This window comes from Aquila chrysaetos, chromosome 3 (assembly GCF_900496995.4).
Source record: "Aquila chrysaetos chrysaetos chromosome 3, bAquChr1.4, whole genome shotgun sequence".
NCBI lineage: Eukaryota > Metazoa > Chordata > Aves > Accipitriformes > Accipitridae > Aquila > Aquila chrysaetos.
The window spans coordinates 28,715,625-28,738,057 of record NC_044006.1 but is presented as its reverse complement, the minus strand read 5'-3'; positions in this window follow the sequence as shown (position 1 = coordinate 28,738,057).

Sequence of the window (22,433 nt, the reverse complement as noted above, 5' to 3'; positions counted from 1 at the left end):
TTGCTGGGCAAAAATACCATGTCTTATAAATTCCTCAGTGCTGTAACATCAAAGCAGCAGGGTCGGCATGCAGATCCAGAGGGGAGGGGAGACTAATTTGATGAGGATGTATACGTGATAGACAGAGATTTCATTTAAGAGACCATCCTGAATGGTGTATGCCAGACTGAGCCCTGAAATCCTATAATTGTGCATGAAAAGCATGTAGACTAGAGGTGCTCGCCCTGGAAGAACTGGAGCGATACCTCGTAACCAAACACAGTTAGGAAGAGACAAAACATTTTGAAACAGCACATTAGGGAATTAGAGGGAAGTCAGGGGGATCCTACACTGCTGGCAGCACACAGAGGGAAAGGAGGCTGGCTGAAACTGGGTTTCTGAGGGTCAGAAGGCTCCTTTGGGACTGACAGGGGCACAGGGATGCCATATCTCTCTCCCTTGGGCTGCCACCCTGCAGCCAGGATCAACAACAGTCAGGCTAAAATGCTCCAGGTCTCCCCATCACCACGGTCCCTCCTGGTAGTTTTCTGCAGCTGGATGTCAATCCCAAGAGCCAAACTAGGTCGTTAGCCTGTTTCCCATGAATGCAAAAGTGGTGCTAAGTGAATCTGGCATCCCAGCCCCCAGTCCTTCTGTACCTCTCTCTGCAGAAATGGCTTGCAGGTGTAACACCCATGCAGCTTCACACCATTACTTTTGCTCTCTTCAAATTTTACTCCCCTTGACTGAAACTGAGAGAATCCAGGAGAGCTGCAGGGATCAGGGCACAGATTCTGCCTTCAGACAGAGTAACCTTTCCAAAAGAAATGAACAGCATCACTTTTTTGTTCAGGAAAAACAGCTCTGTGTGTTATACCCCAATGAGCAATAGGTTCACAGCACAGAGAAATGGTAGGAGCAGAGGAAATGAAATTTAACACGAGAGAGGAAAACAAGTAAACATTACATATTTTTTTCAAGGGAGTCCATGTGCAAGTGATTAACTTTTGCTATCGAGGGAGTATAAAGAGGGAGCCAAGATCCTCTGTAACCATTACAAGAACTGAACACAGCAGCAAATATGGAAAATTTCACCAGTTTGGCAGATGCCGTAAAATATTTTTAGCTCAAACACCTTATGTTTGTGGTCCTAACACTGTCCCCAGCCTAGCAATCTGTAATCTCAGGAAACATCGCATTAACTTTCACAGAATCTTACTTGTGACCAACTCTCACAAAGCTGCACCTCTCAAGGAAAATTTACAGCCCCTGAACTGGGTATGTGCCACAGTGCAATGACAAACACTAGCTCGTCTGCAAAGATAGAGTGTTCCCATTCTCAGCATCCTTGGGACCGAAGGAGACAGGCTGTTGTTGTTCAGCAGCTGAAGAACGCACACTGCTCAAAGCTCAAGAATGTGGAAATGGCAGAGGTTTTTTATAAGGCCATTAAAAATGACATCTTAACAACATCTGCAATTAAAAATGCTCAGAGTTGGAAGAGATATTCCCAAAAAACATGTGGATCATAGAACTCATTCCGTTCTTATGACTTAAAAATTTGACAGCATAAGCCTAGAAAAATGAGAGAAGTGCCTCTTCCCCTGTCTGTTGTTTAAGCAGCTTCCTCAATTCCAAATTGCAGTGACAAATGATGGTGCACTGACCCTAGGGTGTCCTCCTAGCCCTGGGCAGCACTCCACTGCTACAGATTTTATTGCAGGAGAAGGGCATCACTTGTTGTATGTCACACTTCTGTATGTCATGAATACAATTCATATTCTGCGTAGCCAAATATACCTAAAGAATAACACCAAAAAGTTTTAAAGGGGACTGGATAACTCAAGGGTTTGGTGGAGTAGCTGCACTTTTCATTTTCCTGTTGTCAGCTCAGGTCCATCCATCAAAAAGCAGTGGGATTTCTGTGAAATGAGGTCTTGGCTCTTCTGGTCTGGGTCTGAGCAGAGCAGGGGGCTCTTCTTAAGACCTGCCATGGTTATTAGCACTATCAAGACCCATTTGTTAGTGATCTGGGCAAACATAGCTTCAGTGGGCCATCAGGACACAAAAGCTCAGCTCAAGCCTTCCACCTGATGTGAGGGGACCTCCTACTACCACAGGTTGTGATTTATGTGCTCTATAGCTGAACAGGCATCTTCCTACTCCAAGGCTGGCAGGATGCCACCCTTGGCAGGACTCAAATTCATGCTAAAAACAAAACAAAATAAAAAAATAATGGCAAAGAGTAAAGGAAAAGGGAGTCCTTGGTGGGCTTCCTGGGAGCTACCTGGCAAGTAGGATAAAATGGCAGCTATGAAAAGAACATTTAGATTAAAGAAACGTTGGGATAGGGTTAATACAAGTTTGTTAATTATCTGGTAAGGACCTGCTCAGATGTACTTTGTCTCTGCATGTGCACGCACACAAACACTTGCTTCAGTGCCCTGCTTGAATAATAAGGCACAACAGGGCAATCATTGTTGTACCATAATTGCACTCCTCGGGTGTATGCCAGCCACGAACCCGAAGGAGGAGTGCTATCAGCAGCCTGAGAAGTATGATTATGGCCCAACAAGGCATGCCCTGTTGTGACTTATTACAATTAGAAAAGCTATCTACAGTGTTGCAAACATTGAGGTGAAGGCGACTAGAAATGCTTTTTAAAAGCCTGTGTTCTGGTAGTGCATATTTAAAATGTTGTACCTGCTGCTAGGACTCCCCATTAGCCAATCATATTGCTCAAGTATCCTTTGAATGACATACTTCATGCCCCATCTCAACTCTATGCTGAAAGATTAGAGGAATTAGCAACATTTTTCAACCCTCTTTGAGCTCTCAAGAGACCTGCAAAGCAATAAGTGGTATACAGCCACTGAAAGTACATGCCCCTTGCCAACACCGAAAAGCATTGTCGAATATCTGGGGACAATTAACTGCTTTCCTCCCAAACAGATACATTTTTTAACAAACAGCTTGCAAGTATAGTTAAGAGACACTAACTGAAAGGAAGAAATTGCTTTTTTTGCCACATGCTTTAATGGGTGCACATCTATCCATTCTTCAGCTTTCAAATGAGGGCCAAATGGGAATGAGGAGACCTATCTATTTTACAGAACAGTTGTGAAGATTGATTAGCACCTATAATCGTTTCCGAGATGTTCAACTGGCAGGCATTACAGGCATGCAAAAGAAAGTATCAGGGAAAGCACAGAAAAGATGTACAATAAGCTGCAAAATAGCCAAGTGGAAGAAATGGTTCACCCTAATGTGACAGAAATGGTTAAAACAAAGACAGTGCCTTTCCTGTGTATGGTCCCAAGCAGAAGCTTTGTAGGGAGTGTTTGTTTAGTAATGCTAAACTTAACTAGGGACTGTGGCAAGGATGCAGCAGTAAAATCAGAAATGTAAGGCTCACCAGCTGATGCAGGAGCAGAATGCGTCCTGCATGTTCAGAAGGCTCTTTCACCTTGAATGAGAAAGATAGCTTCAAACAAATGAAGTGATTGTGCACAGGTTTTGATGAAATCTGAGCTCCCTCCAAACCACATTGGAGTAATAGCTGCCTCAAAACAGTCCTTGTAAGAAAACAGAGCTAACACAGACATTGCAGCTTCAGCCAGTTTGGGGAAAAATAATAAAAAGGGGGGGGGGGGAATTGCATACGATATTAAATTCAGAGAGCTTTACAGCCAACATCTGGACATTGGGACAGCTGGAGCAGTGTTGTGTAATGCCTGCGAAGTGCAGAATAAAAAAAACCCTAAGAAATTGCCCTGTGATACCTCATCATCAGCCAGTCAAAACATGTTCGAGCTAATGTATATTAATCATTGGAAACCTTAGATAAGTTCAGTAAACATTGCCTATTACAATATGTTTTAAAAAAAGTCTTTGAAACGGCACTGTGCTCAGGAGTCTGATCCAGAGCTCACTGAAATATGCTGGAATGTTTCCATTCACCTCGGCAAGTTTTGTGCATTGAGCTTTTCAAGCCCAGGCAACAGTTCAAAAATAACTTTACAGCATTATTCCAATTGTTTATTTGTGTACGAACAGCACTGAAAGAGTACACATGGCCAAGCAGAAAAAGAACACTTAGGAATATTTTTAAATTGCCATCACCAAAACCACTGACAATATAAAAATTCAACTATTTATGATGTTGTAACACTGGCTTTAATAGGGATAGTGGTGGAGAAACTATGCATAATATAATCAACAAACTAACAAACCCCAAGGCTCTCCCGAGGATTTTAATATGCAGAATGTTTAAAATATTAAACAAACAATAATAGTGAAAATCAGGATATAATTAAATAGTTTTAACAATCAATCCTGAAACTTTCGCTCCAAAATTTGTTCAAACTGTTTCGTAGTCAGCGCACAAGCTGCAGAAAACATGACATATATTTTAATGGGACCTACTAGGATAAAAATAAAGCTGTTTGTCCACTGTTGCCTGACTTTGGGTTCATTGAGTTAGACTGAGTAGATTTGAAATGAATCAAGATGTTTAACATCTGCCTCCTGTTATTAGGATATTCTCTTCCTATTTATAAACAAATGCTTTGTTGGGGTTAGGCTGCAGATTCCATTACTCTGTGGACTCAAGTTTCCTTAGCAATCTGAACTTCAGGCCACGAGTAAAAGGTGCATTCTAAGTCTTCTGAAATCTATCAATGAACGTGGGAAAAAAAAATTAATTAACAGACAGTACAGTCTGTTTGCCTGGTGTTACACAGCTAGCATCTGACCATATGCTACAAGACACCATATTAATGCAAAACCAGATTATTGATTAAAATTAGCTCATGAAAAGTATTTCGCTATGTTTTAGTTAGAACAAATGATCTTATGTTTGTGTGCACGGTCATCACATCTTGTCAAGACTCTCATGCTTTTAAGCTCATATATCTCTCTAGCTACTGACATATGTGCTTGGAAATCCCAGCACTTCCATAAACACGGTAAATACAAAACACCTCCTTTGTTCTCCTAGTTCCTCTCTCTTTACTCCCTTTCCATGGTAGTTTATGTTAATCTCTTCTTCAATCTACTTCCAGTCTGTGTGTTAGCTTGGATTCCTCCTTTCTTCTTTACAATCAGTCTCTTGCTCTACTCTGCTCTTTTCCAGTTAATACATTGAAGCTGGACCCCTCTTCTCCACCTTTACTGACAGCCTGGTTTGTGTCTCTGTTCTCTCTCATTCACCCTAATGTAACACTTTTCTCTCTGGCCTTCCTGACTGCATGTCTTTTGCTCCCTGTTACCCTGCATTCTGCAGAAAAATAATCTTCCCTAGCATAACCCCGCGCCCCCCCCCGAAAGCTAGCACTGCTTCCCTCCTTTGAAACTTTCTTCCAGAACAGACTTCTGCCCCTTCCAGCTCTGTTCTGTATACTGTCTCCATCTTAACCTGCTTTAGTCAGTACTTCACAGTACCTGAATGCCTATGATTAATATAGCTTTATGGCTCACGTTTATAGTTTTTCTGTTTGTGTCCAGAGTATGTTCATGGTCAAAAACCTTAAAATACATGACTTCTCAGCTTAATACTGCACAACATACAGGTAAGAATTTATATGGATACGTTCACCTCCTACTTCATTACAAAGAATCAGGATCTTAGAAAATAAGGATTTCAGAAAGAGAAATATTTTTTTTAGAATGGGATTTTATGAGATCACCTATGCCAACCAGAAGGATCATGATTAAAGCAGGAATAAGAAATATCTACGTCATCCCAGACATTTTCTACCCTGTTCCTAAAACATGTAATTCCGCCATATCCACGCCAGAGACCAGCATTGGCACCTCCTCCCAAGTCATAACCAAACTGTCCTTGCTCCAGCATCAGCCTGTCACTTCTTGCTGTACCCGGAGAGGACACAGAGAGCTGTTTATTCCCATTCACTTCTGGAGCAACTTTTAACGTACTGAAAGGCTGTGATCATCTTTCTCTCTAAGTCTTCTCTTCTTTAGACTAAATAAACCCAAATCTTTCAGTCTTTCCTCAGGAGGTCATGCTTGCTAGGCCTCTGAATATTCATGATTTTTCTTCTTTGGGCTATCACTAATTGGTTCCCTTCCTTCTTAAAGCTGAAACTAAAGCCAATTTAGCAATGAATAGAAATAATTTCAGAGCTGATTTACTCTTTTACAGTAAATGAAAGATACTTCCTCAAACAACTTGCATCCCTCACTTGATTACTGAAGTATTACTTGATATAAAGCTGGAGTGAGCACCTTAATACCAAAGGTAACATTACTAAACATGATAATGCAGGTGCAGTAACAAAGCAATAATTCATAGCCAATACCTAATTTTTTTTCTTTTTCCCTCTTTTTCCCACATTTTACATTGTTAAAAAGTTTTATTCATTACCTGAAGTTATCCAACATTAAAATTCCAAATGCAAAGAGATTTTGGCTTACAAATTCAATGGGAGTGGTTCTATGTGTTTCATTTATGAAGCTAAATTGAATTTAATTAACTGATTTCGTGCATAAACTATCTTGGTATATCCTTGGATTTTTAATTCAAAGAATAATTGCAGAGCTTATTTCTTAGCCAATGTAAGAAATGTTAATGCAAACCTTGTATATATAAAATTAATATTTTCTGATGATTATTTAATTCAATTGAGCAATGGAAAACTTACAAATCTGGCGTTGATTACCTCATGTCCTAAGCAGGAAAAATATATAACACATTCAACCTAATATATGGCTATAAACATGATTAATGTATTTTCAGAATATCCCACACAAGCATTATTTTCCCAAGATGACATTTTAATGATATTCAACATGCAGTATGTGGCACATGTTGAAAATCTGTCATGTCTCTTTAAATATCTTGATGTATGCACATACATGCATACACTCCCCATGGCATGTATTCTCTCACTGAATTAATTTACATACCTAGGAGGGCCATGTCTGTACCTGTTTTCAAAGCCAGGGAGTTCAGTGAATGCATTTCCCTAAGTTTGGTTAATCACTCAAAGTTTTGAGACACCTTTGAGTTAATCATCCAAGTGTCTTCAGCACAGCTTAGGTACTAAACAATCCTCTGTGTGTAACCCACGCTTCTCTTGGTAATGCCACTCAAAATGTTTTGATTTTGGCCCTCCTCATCACAAAACAAGCAGCACATTGGTTGCGTGGTTCCCTCAAGGCTACTGTTCCTGTAGTGCTGGCCTGGCCGAAGTTCACACCAAGTTTTCAACACAGTCTTTGGGCCACTTTCATCTGTTTCTCGGTGTCATTTAATACTACTTAACTACTCAGCACGTTCTCAAAAGGATCTGGTTCCTTCTTTTAATCCGAAGGGTCAAAAACAAGGGCTAAAAACTAAGTCATCTCTTGGACACAAGCACAGAGCCTCTGATCTGCCTTTGGCTGAGACTAACTTCCACCTGCCCTGTGTCTGTACAGGAGACGTGAGCCCAGGAAGATCTCTCCTGCCTGGCATGCTTGGTGCCCCACATCTTTATTTCCATCACCCACAGGCGTTTATTTTAAAATGCAAAGTGGTTAGGCCTCTGCCTGGTGGAAAGCAGTGCAAAAGCAGCAGAAGTGCTGAGCTGCTTTACATACCAAGGCAGAGTGACGGGGAAAAAAAGCTGCCAAACATCATTTAACCTACGCCTACTTTACCTCTACGTATTCCAGCTTCTGAATTATGACTCTCTTGGCAACAGTGGGCGATGCCATGATGCAAACACAGAAATACAAAGGCGGTACAGTGAAACAAGGACTACTGTCCCTCTTGGCAACTTCGCACTGTTACACCATTTGGCCCAGCAAGGCTCTCCCCCCATCAGAGATGGCGTCAAACTCTGACCAAGCAGAGCATGGGTTTCGTTCATGGAAATCACGCTCAAAACTCACGAGCTGCTTGGTTTTTTTGCAAGGCAGTGACCTCAGCTGGCTGATGCCCCGGGAGACCATGTGTCATCATCAGATAGCTGTGCTGGCACAAAAGGTTAAAACCGCCCAACTGCCACCCGCTGCTCTGAACTCGGGGGAAACAAACCCAAACAGGGCTTGGAGGCAACAAGGCCAGTAACCGAGTTCTCCTGCTGGCTAGCTGAGTGGGTGGGTTTTGGCACTCCCAGGCCGTTCTTAAAAGATATATCTCCTCCTGAAGGGTGGGAAGGATCCCTGTCCCAGGAAATAACTCAGGGAGCAAATCTGGTGCGTGGGGGTATTTCCTGCCTTGGAGAGATAGCAAAGGGAAGCTGCCAGACCAGCGGCTAGAGGGGTGCACTGGTGTTTGTGCCAGATGGAGCCAACCATGGGGTAGTTTAACTCCACAGCAAGATTTACACCACTGAGCCCATTTCTCAATGCAACAGAAACAGGAAGGAGAGCTTCAGTTTACTAGGAAATGGTCTTATTCAGGCAGTGGCATAAACCATTTGATCTCTTTGTTGTCAAAGTTTACTTGCTCAGGAACTCAATTATCACCTAATCAAATGCCATCTGATTCTCTTATTACTTAGAAAATGAAGGAGAGCATTTTTCTCCTAACAAAAGTTTGAATTGTTATGAGACATGAATAATCTTTTACGAAAACTTCAAGCTTGTTTATGACACAGAAACATTAAAAGCAGGTGGGGAAGTAGAGTATAACCAGTCAAAAGCCACTGATGTCTGAATGTGTCACATAAAATCTCTATAGGAAGACAAAAATAAATAAAAAATCATACATGTATCACAATCACAGATGCATAACTGATGTGGTGTAATAATATTCAGTGCTGCCCATTTCTAGCCCCAGATGGGCCTAAAATGCACAACCCAGATTTGGTGGAGAGGAGATGGAGGTGAAGAAGATACCAACTATCAAGACACAAAGAAGGATGGCCCCTATGCCATCAAAGTACCCAGTCCCAGGAAAACCCACAACAGCATTTTGCCCAGTTCATGCTGTAGAGAAAATAGAGAAGTACCTGGGAGCACCTGGGAATTGGAGGGTCGCTGAACACTGGGACAGGTTTCCCAGGGAAGTTGTGGAGTCTCCACGCTTGGAGATATTAAAAGCCAAAACCAGGCACAACCCTGAGCCACCCACTGTAGATGACCCTGCTTTGAGCAGAGGGGTTGGACTAGGCAACCTCCAGAAGACCCTTCTGACCTCTGTGATTCTGTGAAAGAGCCATCAAAGAAAACTAGACTTATATTCAACACCTGATCTTAAGGAGTGTGTGTGGAGGTAGGTGCAAAACGCAAGCCATGCAGAGCTTAGCAAAGGAAGGGAAGGATCTCCCTTGTTGATGGTGTGAGGTGGGAAGGATAAGACGGTGAAGGAAGCCTGGCCCATCATAGCCACTGGCTCTGCAGAGGTGGCAAATAAAGGTGTGGATAGGACAGTCTTCACAAAGGTGTCCCGGGTGCACACAAGTCATTCTAGTGAAGCTGCAAATGGCTGCCGTGGGGGGGGGCTGGCAGAGCCCAGTGCTGGCTATCAGGAAGAAATCCCTTCTGGCAGGCAGAAAGGAGCAGTTTTCCTGCAAGGAATGAGCAGCCGAGAGAAATTTTGCATCTCTGGGTGAACCTCAACCGTTGCCAAGCTGCTCCTTCACGTCAGCCCACTGCTTCCCCCCTCCTCACTTTCTCCTGTACTTCAACCACCTGGAGCTGCAGCCCTTCCTTTGGGGTCCTCCCCAGCCTTGGAAATGGGGTGCTGTTTGGCTTGGCGAGGGCAGTTTTACTATCAATCAGACTTATTACCAAGGAGGGTGTTCACTCCCTGAACTTGTGAAAGTCACAACAGGCAGCCGTATGCGCTCCAGACTGGGGTTCACACAGGACCCCATCACACATCGCTCAGCCCTGCTCCCTCCCATCGCCCCCACTTCTCCCTCCCATGCATCCTGCTCCCTCCTGCCCCAGCGCAGCCATGCTGCACAGACAGCTGCCCATTACTACTCAGTAGTTGCTTGAATCCCACTAAATGCTTGTCAAAGTGCCCAGAGAGCTGAAAGTGAGCTCTTTAAATTACATTTGTTGAAAGATCCCTGGTGCCTGTTCCTGCTTTTCGTTTTCAGCAACTCTCTGAAATCATAGTTTGTTTTACAGTGATGTTTTGTTTTTCTTTTCCTGCATCCAACCTATAAGTCATGGATGATGCATATTAAACACATTAAATGGGTTTCAGTGGGGCTGCGCACCATGTGTGCGTAAGGCTGAGGTCTGGGACAACGGCATTTTCATGTTTACTTTCTACACGGGAAGCTGTATGGTGGGCTGCTCCCTCACGCACAACACTGGATAGACATTTGGCCCCATTTTAAACCTAAGAAAGAGGTTGCATGGAGGGAGGCAGCAAAACCACTAAGGAAACTGCTGAGGAGGAGGAGGAAGAACCAGAGTCTACTTGACAGGTTAGAGCAGAGCCTGGAAATCAGGACTGCTTGGATTGGTGCCTGACCACAGCTGACAACAGGCAAGTCTCTTCACTTCTGTGCTTCTGCTTCCCCATCTGTGAAATGAGGGGAATAAACAAATTCGGTACCCTTTCCTCAGGGAAGGTATACAGAGTTTGGAAAGTGTTTTGAGCTCCCCACACAGAACCACTTCTTTGTATGCAAGGAGCTGTCATATATTTTTAGAAGAGTTTTTTTAATTAGAAGAAGAATAGCTCCCTTCCTTTAAGAAAAACTGAGATTTTTGTTCTTATTATACATTTATGACCATGCACCATTTTTTTTTTAATCCTGTTCCTTTCCAGTTTTGCTATTAATATGTCATAAGAAAATCAGGGATTGTGTCCAAATCCCAATTCATGAGATTGGAATTAATATCTCCATTAAAATGAAAAAGGGGGAGCAATGGGGGAAAGTCTCGGAAGCCCTGGCGGGTGGTAATAGTTGGACTCAGCTCTCCCGTCCCAGTGACTCATTCTGGGAATGGATAGTGCCTCTGTCGTCTTCAGACATTTAACACCTCCCTAACAAGATTTAGCATCAGCTGGGATGTGTGAACAAATAATATTAAGCAACTTGAGACTTCCTAGAACATCTGTCTCTAAGCCGTGTCAGGGCCTGATCCTGTCAGAGGCGGTGGGAGTAGGAGAGGCTACATGTTGGGCTTTTTGTTATTAATACCAGCAGTGGGGAATTTCAGTTACAAGTCATCCCTCCCAGATCATGTTTCTGAAGATGTAAAGAAGAAAACAAGGTTCAGAAGACAGCACCCTGCCAAAAGGAAGAATATTTTAGGAAGATCTTTCTGACTCTATCCAGATTATGTGTAAATTTAAGTTACTAAGAGAAAATGAGAACCATTTGTTTAAAGTTCAAATCCTGTCTGGCCTTTACTAGGCTAGGTTTCAAGCATCCTGTTTTGCCTAATCTCTGCTTCTCAATCCATCACCTTGATGCAACTTCCCCATGAGAGATCTCCATAGCTCTACCCAAGCAGTTGGACTTGGGAACAAAAACATCAGTGCTGGAGCTCTCTCCTGGCAACTTTTGTGTGTTGTCAAGTGTTTAAGCACAAGCAGAGTATGAGATACCCCTAAGCTGTGTGGTTTCAAGTATCTTAGGCTGAGTAGGTGTCAGAAAATTGAGTTCAAACCAAACCCTTTTCTCAAACTTTTCTGACTTTTATCTTCAAGGGAGCCCCATAGGCTGAGTTTGGGCTGTGGATTCCAAAAATCTGATGGTGCCTCAGCTCGCCTTTGTAATTTGGCTGTCGTGGCTCTACCACAGTGCAAATTTACAGCAGTCCCACCTCGACTGTGTTGAGACAGAAATCTCATATTCAGGAGTACATGGGACAGGTTGGAAACAAGTATTGACTATTCATTTTTTAAAAAAATCCAAATTTTTCAACAGTTTTTCTCCTGGATATTGTAAGTAGTTTCCAGATCTGAATTGCATAAAAGCAATCCAGAATTTATATGTAGGTAATAAAATGGTTCTGAAGGTTAGCTGTTGATTGGGAAAACTTGAGGATCCTATAACAAAAACCTAATGAAAGCAGTGTGGTTTCCTGACATTTCCAGCGTACTATAATTCATTCTGTGTAATTTATAAGCCCTCAATTTATTTTTCAAAGTTCTGAAAGCTCAACATTTCATTGATATATTCCCCGTGAAACTTGCTTCAACATATCTTTGGCTTTTTGATAGGGAGCTCTAAAAGGTTAACCAAACTATAGGCACTGAAGGAAAGTCCATGCTTCTAATAATCCCTACTCCTGCTTTCTGGGGAAAGCCTTGCCTGCCCTTTTTTTTTTTGGCCATCAGCCCAAATGCACAGTCTTGCCCATGGGCCTTCTGTATGGACCTCCAGGGAGAAAGCGGACATACCATCCCCCTTAACAAATTACAAGGAGCAGCACACATCCTTTTTTTACCAACAGCCTTTAAGGCAACTTTGGTTGGGCACCCACAATGCAGCCACACTCAAAAAAATCAGTCAGCTATCTTCTGGTGACACTCACAATGACAATAAGCATGCCCAGCCAGTCAGAGAAGCAGGCTATACGAGAGATACTGATGAAAAAACTCCCACCCATCAGACAAGGTCAGAATCAAAAGGGAAATTATTAAGGACTGCAGCCATTGTCAGTCACCTACCAGGTGAAGAGATGAATGTACTCATGAACTTGTTTGCCATTGCTAATGATTTCTTTTCACAACATATGCCCTCTTTCATTTCATAAATATGAAATCAGACCCATTTCATTTGAGAAAACCTTTGCTGCCAGCATTTTGTCAAGTTAGATGGTAGCCTGTAGGAACACTGAAATTTTTACAGGCTATGGAGATTTAGGAAGATGAACTGTTGCAGCCTCTGATAATCAAACCGTCTTGTAGTGATGAGAAGATGGGACAATAAATCAGTGGCTTCCACTATCAATTGCCATGCTGAGGGGAAAAATGTCTGTCTTTCCAATGTGGTTTTACAAACCAGAACATGAAAGGGAGGACACAGTCCAGTCTAAATAATGGGAGCTGAGAAGCCATTTGGTAAACTCCAAAAGCCTGCATCTGTGGTGACGGGTGGGGAGTACTTGCTGCCTCCCTCCATGCCTGGGCTTTTCTTCATCCCTTCACCGAAAGCACAGTACACCTCATGGTGTATCTGCTGTGCCCATGCTGGGTGACTGGTGTTGCTGTAAACACATGACCACCCCTCACTGAAACACCCTTCCCTCACCCATGGAGCACCGAGAGGAGAAAGCCTTCTGATCACTCATGAGCACCCTCATCTCATGCCATCGGCCCACAGATGAGACTGATGGACTTACCTACCCCATGGTCCTGCTGAAATGCTTTTCATTGACTTAGAGGACTTTGAGGTCCTGAATGCTACTGACCGTTGCTGATGATCACTGAGTGATTACTGAGGTGGGTGAGGTTTTCCTGAAAGCCCTGACTCCTGAAGTCATCTGGTTACGTGAGGATTCCAGTTTTCATTTTAAAAGAAAAGATTTCTGGCCCTGGTAGGTGCAGAAAAGTCCTCAAAATGTGGTATCTAAGGGATCCAAACACATTATCCAACACAAAGAAATGAAATTATATACTTTTTAAAATCTTACTATTTTACTATCAGTCTTACAATTAATTTTTGAAACTCCTGACATAATATGCTCAGGAGTGGAAGTATCTGTTCCTTGACCTCAGAAAAGGCTTGTAATAATGACAAGTTATTTCATTAAGATATAGCAGCCATTGTACTACAGCAGCCACCTCTAAAATCTTTTCAATTGCCCGAGGTAACTAAATAAAGATACTTCATTATTCACAGATTGCTTAAGTATTCTTTATATTAAGTGCAGGGAAGTTTAGATAACATCTAATTGCAAAGAGAAGCACTGGAAAGTTTCTGAGGGTGGCAACTGCATACCTAAATGACATTTATTTATTTAGAAGTGCTTAAGACATGCCTTTCACTTATCCTAGGCAGACACAGAGCCTTGAAATCAAAACTCATGCAATATCATTTGGCCCAGTGCCTGTACTTGGAAGAACTTTTTCAGCACACCCAAACTAAGATACTCCTTTCCCAGTTTCTATCACTTAATCATCCTTCTTCTGCAGACACCACCCAGAGTAAAAAACTGGGATAAGCAGAGAAAACCTTGCTTAACTACAAGGCTGCAGATGATTCTATTAAACATGTTACCAAAATAATAAGAAAAAATAAAAATTAATTCCCTGAGTTTTGTCTGCCATGATTAATTTCAGAGGTAATTGTTCTGCGGCTGTATAGAACTCTGAACATGGGGATTCTTGACTGAAACACTGACACAACTCTAGCAATGGCAATGAGGCTGTGATGTAGTAACATTATGAGCAAGGCAACGGGGTAGCCCACAACTTACCCTCGAGAATCCTTAGCAAAACTCTGTGGTCACAAGACTTAGCTTCAGAATTAACACTTAGAGCACAGGAAAGCATGTTATGGTCATTGAGCTGGGATGACCCACTAAATGCAAGCCACAGAATCAGTGACTTCTGTGCCTTCTATCACACACTTCATGCTGAGCTGGATTTTTTCAGTGGTTAACATGCTAATACAGGCAAGGCCATACCCACAAAGTTCTCTATCATCCCACCCTTATTACACAAATAGGTTTGAGGCCTCTTTCAAAAGCGCCTCCAACAATGCCTTTTAAAAATCTCTTCCCTTCCCCCAACCCCGGAGCAGCATATATCAAAAGAAGATTTTCAATACTGCAACCCTAACCCTCTCTCTTAGAAGGAGGCACTTTGTGTTTCAGATAAGCTGGACCACATTTGGCATTGCTCCAGCCCTACTTGGAATATGCACATTTAGTGGTAGTTTGTTAAGTATAGAAATCTTTACCATTACTCATTTTCGGTAAGGCACCTTTCCAAGGGAAGGGAGTCTGCACTGCTCCCTGCCCATTTACAAGGAGTCAGGGAGCGCTGTGTTCAGCAGCGTACAAAGCAAAGCCTTTCACTCCAGGCAGGCGCACACACATGATTCCAATATCCTCGCTCTGAATTTGGAAGCCACAGCTGCTACTTTAGACCACAGCAACTGAAAACACCCCAGGGCGAGAGCAAGCAAGAGGCCGAGATCCTGTATGTAGAGCCATGACAACAGCATGATTCAGAGCCCCACTGGAACGAGCAGCCATTGGTGCAGCACATCATATGGTGCTGGGAGAGCTCTCTGAGACAAGTGGACATGCAATGAGTAAAAAGAAAATGAAAACAGCCTAATTCTCATCAAGAGGAGCAGTAAGGAGAAGAAGCCATGGCAGAGGGCTGCTCTTACCAAGTGATTCACTCTGGACAGGAAAGTGGTACTTATTTGTAAAGGAAGCACTGCAGGAGATTTATGCTGCTGAGCAGTTGGTTCAAAGAAATGTCCCCCATAGCACCAGAGAAAACACATAGCTAGTCGCAGAATCAGGGTCTTAACAAGTAGGGACAAATAAGGGCAGCACCAGAGCATCCTTTCCCACTTATCATCTCCTGCTTCTCCAGACCTTACTGACTTCTGTGGAGCCTCTCTACTCGGTTCATTTGGTGTCTTGCTAAACCACTCAGTGATACTGCAGGGAGAGAAGAGTCTACAACATCAGGATGTGTTCAGGCAAGCCCAACGTGGGCTTGTTTGGCCTGATACTCTGTAAAACGCTAAATGTACTGGAAGTCCTTCAAAATAGTTGTGCACTTTATTCATAACCAAGAGTGTATGGCTTTAATAAGTTCTGCTTTGGAGCACTTTCTGGTGTGCTGTGGGTCTGAGAATTCTCTGTGGTTTGTGGTCACTTGTTTTTCTAATATTTTGGTCAGTGTCCAATCTCACTAGTGTTGCTGGCTATACCCATGTAATTTCTGCTAGAATTGAATTTTCCACACAGCGCAACTTTATAGCCCTCTGGTGTTCCCTGACACATGAAGAGAGGTTACTGCCAGTTTGACCAACTTCTGCGTATTCATGCTTTCAAAAGGCAGAATAACATTAACTGAGTCTCTTCAAAGTCCTGTAAAAGTGCTTCAGAGTGGTTTAGTCTTCCCAACAGGAACCAAATTTTATCATCTGCTCCTTTTTGACAGCACATGTTTCCTAAGGTGTGGCAGAGCTCAGAGGGAAAGTCGGGATGTGACACTCAAGAGTCTCATTTTAAGGGATGTAACTACAGTTGATCAAACACCAAAGGCCTTCCTCCGAACGATGCTGGGTGGAGGAGCGGCAGGCGGGGCTGCGCATGGGAGGCCCTGTCACCCCGGTGTCACAGTGCCACCAGCCAGCAGTGCAGCAGTCACAATGCCCCGGGGCAGTATAAAAGGGGCAGCCTCCCGTGCCCCGCTGCCAGAGATGGCCTGGGGACAGCCCAAAGACATCTGAGAGGAAGTCCTTGAGGAGCCGGTGGAATTACTTGGAGGGGGCTGACGGAGGAAGACCGGACGTTGGACCAGGCTGCTGGAGGTTCTCTGCTGCAACACCATTTCCACGTTCAAAGCCCATCTGATGGATGGAATCCTGCTTCAACCTTTGGGGAACAGACGCAAGCCCCTCAGGAGATGAGAAGAACCACCAAGCCCTGGCGGTGCCCGAGGCTGTTGGGCCTTTTCAGCTGGATAGCCATGGCCAGACCAAGGGAATGCCTTCTTGAGGAGCAGTGCAGAGTTCACCATCCTCATCCCCTGTGGAGCCAGGGGCAGCAGCCATAAGAAATGCAATGCAGAGATGTTGCCAGGGGTCCCAGTGCTTTGGAGCACCCACTGGTGGCCCAAAGGCACAGAAAGGATTCTTGCCCCCAAGGTTGATCAGGCTAGGGGCATTTGGCCACTCTCGGAAGCCCCTGAGATGGCTCCAAGTTGAGGGAGAATAGGGCTTGGGCATCTTCTGGCAGGCGTGACCAGCCTGTGGGATGAGGAGGCAGGTCCTGCTCACATGCTCAGGGAATAGCCGATCGCCAGCTCTGGGGTCAGGAAGGAATTTTCCCCCGGGGCAGATTGGCAGGGTTTTTTGCCTTCCTCTGCAGCACTGAACATGACCACTTGTCAGGGCTCCTCCGGTCCGTTTTGGCTAGGTTACTGCCTGCTGCTCATGCACCATGAAGACAGCCTCTCGTGCCCTGCAGCTGAGGGGAGGAAGGTCTTTTTTCCCCCCATGGTGGGCTAGCAAGTGTCCCTGGGGGTTTTTTGCCTTCCTCTGCAGCACTGAGCACAGCCCCTTGCCAGGGCTGCTTTGGGCCATTGCGGCTAGGTGCCCGCTGCTCATGCTCCACGAAGGTGGCCCTCATGCCCTGCATCTGGGGGGAGGAGGCTTTCTGACTCCCAGGGCAGGGTCCAAGCGATGCCCCAGGGGGTTGGTTCTTGTCCTCTGTAGCACTGAGCACAGGCCCTTGTCAGGGCTCCTCTGGGCCCTTTCGGTAGGTCCTTGCCTGCTGCTCTTGCACCTCCAAGGCACCGCTCATGCCCTGCCTCTCTCGGGCTCTCTTGCCCAGTGCCAGTCTGTAGCAGGAGCGAGCTCTGCTCTTCCCTTGGCTCCATTTCCCCAGGGGTTCTTGCTTCTGCAAACCAGCCTGTGCTTGGAAGGGCTCCAGGCTTGCTGCCCCATCAGGAGCTGCCGCTGTTCAGCTCTCCCGGCGTGCAATACAAGCGCAGGGCAGGTGCGAGAGCGCATTTCAAGCATCCCTGCACAAGCAGCACAGCAGCGGAGCAAGTTCTGGAAGGCAAAAAAGTATGCTTGTCATTGCTACGTGTCATACTTTGGAAAATACCCCACGGTACCACACACCTCCTCTTCTTCTCCTTCTTCTTTCTTCTTCTTTTTTTTTGTGCGTGGTGGGTCCTGATCCTTGTTATTCACATTCTCACTCTTCAGGAAACAGGGACTGCTTGGCCTGTATTCCTGCTGCTACTTTCTGTAGCTCTGTGACTTGCCTTTGCCACGTTGCAAAGGATGTTTCTTCAAGCTCACCTGAAGAACGCATCGGCCTGCTCCTGGCTGCACATGTATGTTGTGTTAATGCTTGTGAGCATCGGCTCTCAAACACATCCAGAAAAATAAAATTAAAATTAAATTAAATTAAATTAAATCCTGTTTCCACATGTAATTTTTGTGTTATGTGTCCTTGAAAGTGTTTTTGGAGCTGAAAAACTGCTGGCATTTCAGGCAAATAAGTCTCATGTTATTTGACTCGTGGTCAGCACAGGGAATGGAGTAGAATAGAACAGAACAGAACAGAACAGCTATGCTGTGTTGTGCCCAGAGTTCCGCATGACAAGCTCCGACCTCGGTCTGAGGGCTCCATCCAGGAGAGCAGCTCTCTGCAGTGCAGGTGCCAGGCCCATCCAGGAGACAGGGGCAGGGACGGGCACACCTACAACATGGCTCAGGCAGGGACTGAAGGCCCCAGGCTGAGCTGAGACATGTCCCCTGGGCCCTTGGCAGGAGACGGGGAGGGTGGGGGTCCCAGGGGAGGCCGGGCCCAGCCGTTGAGGCCTATGAGCACCCCCAGGACCCTGACAGAAGCGGACTTGCACGGCTCATACGCCCTCCTTTAGACAGGGGTGGTTGCCCACCTTGGAGACAGAGTTTTGGGCCAGAGGAGCCTTCTCTCTGGTGGAGTACCGTTGTTCTCAGGCTCGTGTGTTTTAGCATGTTTTTGCACAAGAAACAGGTCAGACACTTCTAAAAATGAGTCCAAGGAGCAAAAACAAAATCCAGGGGTAATGAACAGGTATTGCTCACCTCCAACAGGTTTGCAACCCTTTAGTTGAGGAGCATGTCCTGCTTCAGACTGAGGGCTTGATCTCTGAGCCTCACTAGTGTCAGAGATGTGGGGTTTCGCCATCCTGTGGAAACCCAGCTAAACTGGATGAACACAGAAGACTTTCAAAACCTGCACTTCACACTTGCTTCTTGCAAATTTGTGCAGATGGTCCATTTATCTTGAGACAATCCACAGCTCTCACCCCAATCAGAACACGTGACAGAGGCCATGCCTAGGATGGGTCATGACTGCCTATTCAGTGCCTTCTGCTAGTGCAGGGCTGGGAAGAAATGTCATCAGAGATTTCCTAAGCATGTACTGGTAGGGAAAGGAGGAGGTAGGAAGGACAATATACTAGACTAGACTATTTCAGCTGGAAGGGAGCTACAATAACCGTCTAGTCCAACTGCCTGACCACTTCAGGACTGACCAAAAGTTAAAGCATGATATTAAGGGCATTGGCCAAATAAATGCCTCTTCAACACTGACAGGCATGGGGCATCAACCACCTCTCCAGGAAGCCTGTTCGAGGGTTTGACCGCCCTCTCAGTAAAGAAATGTTTCCTCATGACAAGTCCAAACCTCCCCTGATGGACACAGGTTTGAGCCATTCCCACACATCCTGGCACTGGGTACCAGGGAGAAGAGATCAGCACCTCCCTCTCCACAACCCCTCCTCAGGAAGCTGTCGAGAGCAGTGAGGTCACCCCTCAGCCTCCTTCTCTCCAAACTAGACAAACCCCGTGTCCTCAGCTACTCCTTAGAGGACATGCCTTCCAGCCCCTTCCCAGCTTTGTTGCCCTCCTCTGGATGCACTTAGGTACCTTAACATCCTTTTAAAATTGTGTAGCTTAATCCCCCACAGTACAGCTATTAGTAGAGCTAAGTTAATTATTTCAGGATGTGCTACTTCAGCATTCATTTGCCTTGCACGGCCCTTTGCAAAGAGGAAAGCATGGTCTTAAAATGCACTGGCTACCAGTTTGTTTTCAAGCATAAATCAAAGCATAGGTTTTAGCTCATAAATCCCATGTTGTTTGAAATCCTTGCTACTTAAAGACTGTCTTTCTCCTCAAAGCCCTCTGGACAGAGGGCACTCCTGGCAAGGGAATTCATCTCTAGCCTTGCTCTGCCTGCTCATCTCTCAGATCAATGTTTGGACACATGCAAGGGCCTGTCCCATCATACTGAACTTGCATCACAACGTGGAGATTCTGTAACTGAGCAGACATAGTCTGGCAGCTTTCTGCACTCACTGCACCAGTTTTGCAAAGTAATTACCATGTGTGTGCTAGAAGACTCTTTTTCATAGTTTTTTTTATTAATTAAAGAAAAAAAGAAGTTCCTTTGTATCTGAATGACATCATCAGTAATTTCACCACACTGACATTCTCAGGTGGTTTCAAGTGGGCATATAAAAAAAGCAAAATCTTTAGTCCTTCTTGGCAGCTACCTTGCCAGTGTGTAGGGCCTCTTAAAGAGAGGCAGTTGCCTTTTAGTGTCGGATGGCCACCTGGCCAGCCACCTCCTCTACCTGTATCAGCATTACCAGCAACAACCTTCCTCTTCACTAAGGGCCTGCAGAAGTCATTTTAAAAGTCATCAGCAACCTTTGTTCACACTCTGGGAGAGTAAAGCATGTCCCCACAGACAGCAGTGCCACAAACTGCATTGCACTGACCCACCAGCGTTTCGTCCCTTGCAGCTTTTTCAGCATCTGGGCTGATTTGGCACATTGTCCCATGAAACTTCCAAAATAGAAGCTCAGTTAATGCCAGCTGTGGATAATTTCTTCCCTAGGAGGCAGATATCCATTCTGAAAGTGACTGGACTGACACCACCAGCTTCATGTTCAGACCCCACCCACACAGGTCAACCGTTGCTCAGCTGGCCGGCAGAGTTCTGGATCTGCTGATGGTGACTGTGTGGAGCTGGACTCCTGCAGGCTGCCAATGGGTGAAAGCCCCCTTAAGACAACCCTCAGGCTCCACCCTTCATGCTTTGCTGTCATCAAATGTAGGAAACAGCAAACTTCATGGTCAGGTCTTTTGAATTTAGTTTGCAGAAAATCATCATTCAAGGTATGTATGTTTCCTTGTCCACATCATCTTCTGGATTTCATGGCAACCATAAGGCAGAAAAAGATCTATCTCATGGTATAGTTCTACACCCCCATCCTCCCTCCCAGCTGAAGCTCTGACAGAAGAAATATCCCCTACATCAATAAACCCTGTGAGAAGAACTGCAGGGTAGAAATAGGTAACACAACGTCAGGTGGAGCGCCATGAGTTTCTGGTATGGTTTGGAAACATCAGAGTAGGCAAATGTTCCTGGATGCATGAGTAGATCACAAGGTGACTATGAGCCACAAAATGTGATGCAGGCAAATGCATCCTTATGTGTCAGGCAAGGAAGGCAAGCATTGTGCAAAGCCCTGGTGACAACTCACTCGTACCACTATGGACATTTCTCATTCCTTGGGTTCAAGAAAGACAAATTCTGTCTGGAATGAAGGCAAACAAAGACAAAGCAGTTGATTAGGGGCATGGAGAGCCTACAGAAGATGACGATGACTGGAAGGAGCAAGAGAAAGGCTGAGAGGGCTACCATTACTTTCAAGGAAGATATCAAGGATGAAGGCCAAACAAGGAAAAGAGCTATTGAAGTGTAAGGAAAAATATGGTAAAGAACACAAAACAATTCAGGACTTCTTTCCAAGAAGAAGACCTCAACATAAACAGTGCAGTAGCAAATGTCCTTTGGTGTATTGGTAAGGAACAGTGAGGAAATCATGCATGCTCTCTACATCTCTGCAAAGTTCATGCAGAGAGGACCAAACCCCTTGCTTTTGCCTCTGGCATCACCACAACCAAATGAATGTCTATGCTATAAATACCTTTATTTACATAGTCTGAATATATACATGAATTTTGGCACCAATATATAAAATGACAAGAATAGTACCTTCCTTACTCTTTCAGTACTCAAAATACCAAATCCTAAAGGAAAAAGATATTTGCCAGGCTTTAAGCTAAGATCTGAACATCTTCCCACAAATAAGGTAGGCAAATAACTCTCAGAAAGGCTAAAGTCACAAATGAGCTGTGGAAGTTTTACCCCAGGGCTGAAGTGCATTATGGTGGTTTGACCTTGGCTGGCTGCCAGGTCCCCGTCAAGCCGCTCTATCACTCCCCCTCCCCAACAGAACAAGGGGAGAAAATACAATGAAAGGCTTGTGGGTTGAGATAAGGACAGGGAGATCACTTAGCAATTACCATCACGGGTAAACCAGACTTGACTTGGGGAAATTAATTTAATTTATTGCCATTCAAATCAGAGTAGGATAATGAGAAATAAGAACATACCTAAAAACACCTTCCCCCTACCCCTCCCTTCTTCCCAGGCTCAACCTCACTCTCGACTTCTCTATCTCCTCCCCTCGTACAGCACAGGGGGACAAGGAATGGGGGTTGCGGTCAGTTCATCGCATGTTGTCTCTGCCACTCCTTCCTCCTCATGCTCTTCCCCTGCTCCAGCATGGGGTCCCTCCCACAGGAGACAGTGTGTCATGATATTCTCCAATGTGGGTCCTTCCCATGGGCTGCAGTTCTTGGAAGAACTGCTCCAGAATGGGTCCTTTCCATGGGCTGCAGTCCTTCAGGAACAGACTAGCATGGGTCCCTTGCAGGGCTACAGGTTCTGCTAGAAAACCTGCTCTAGCATGGGCT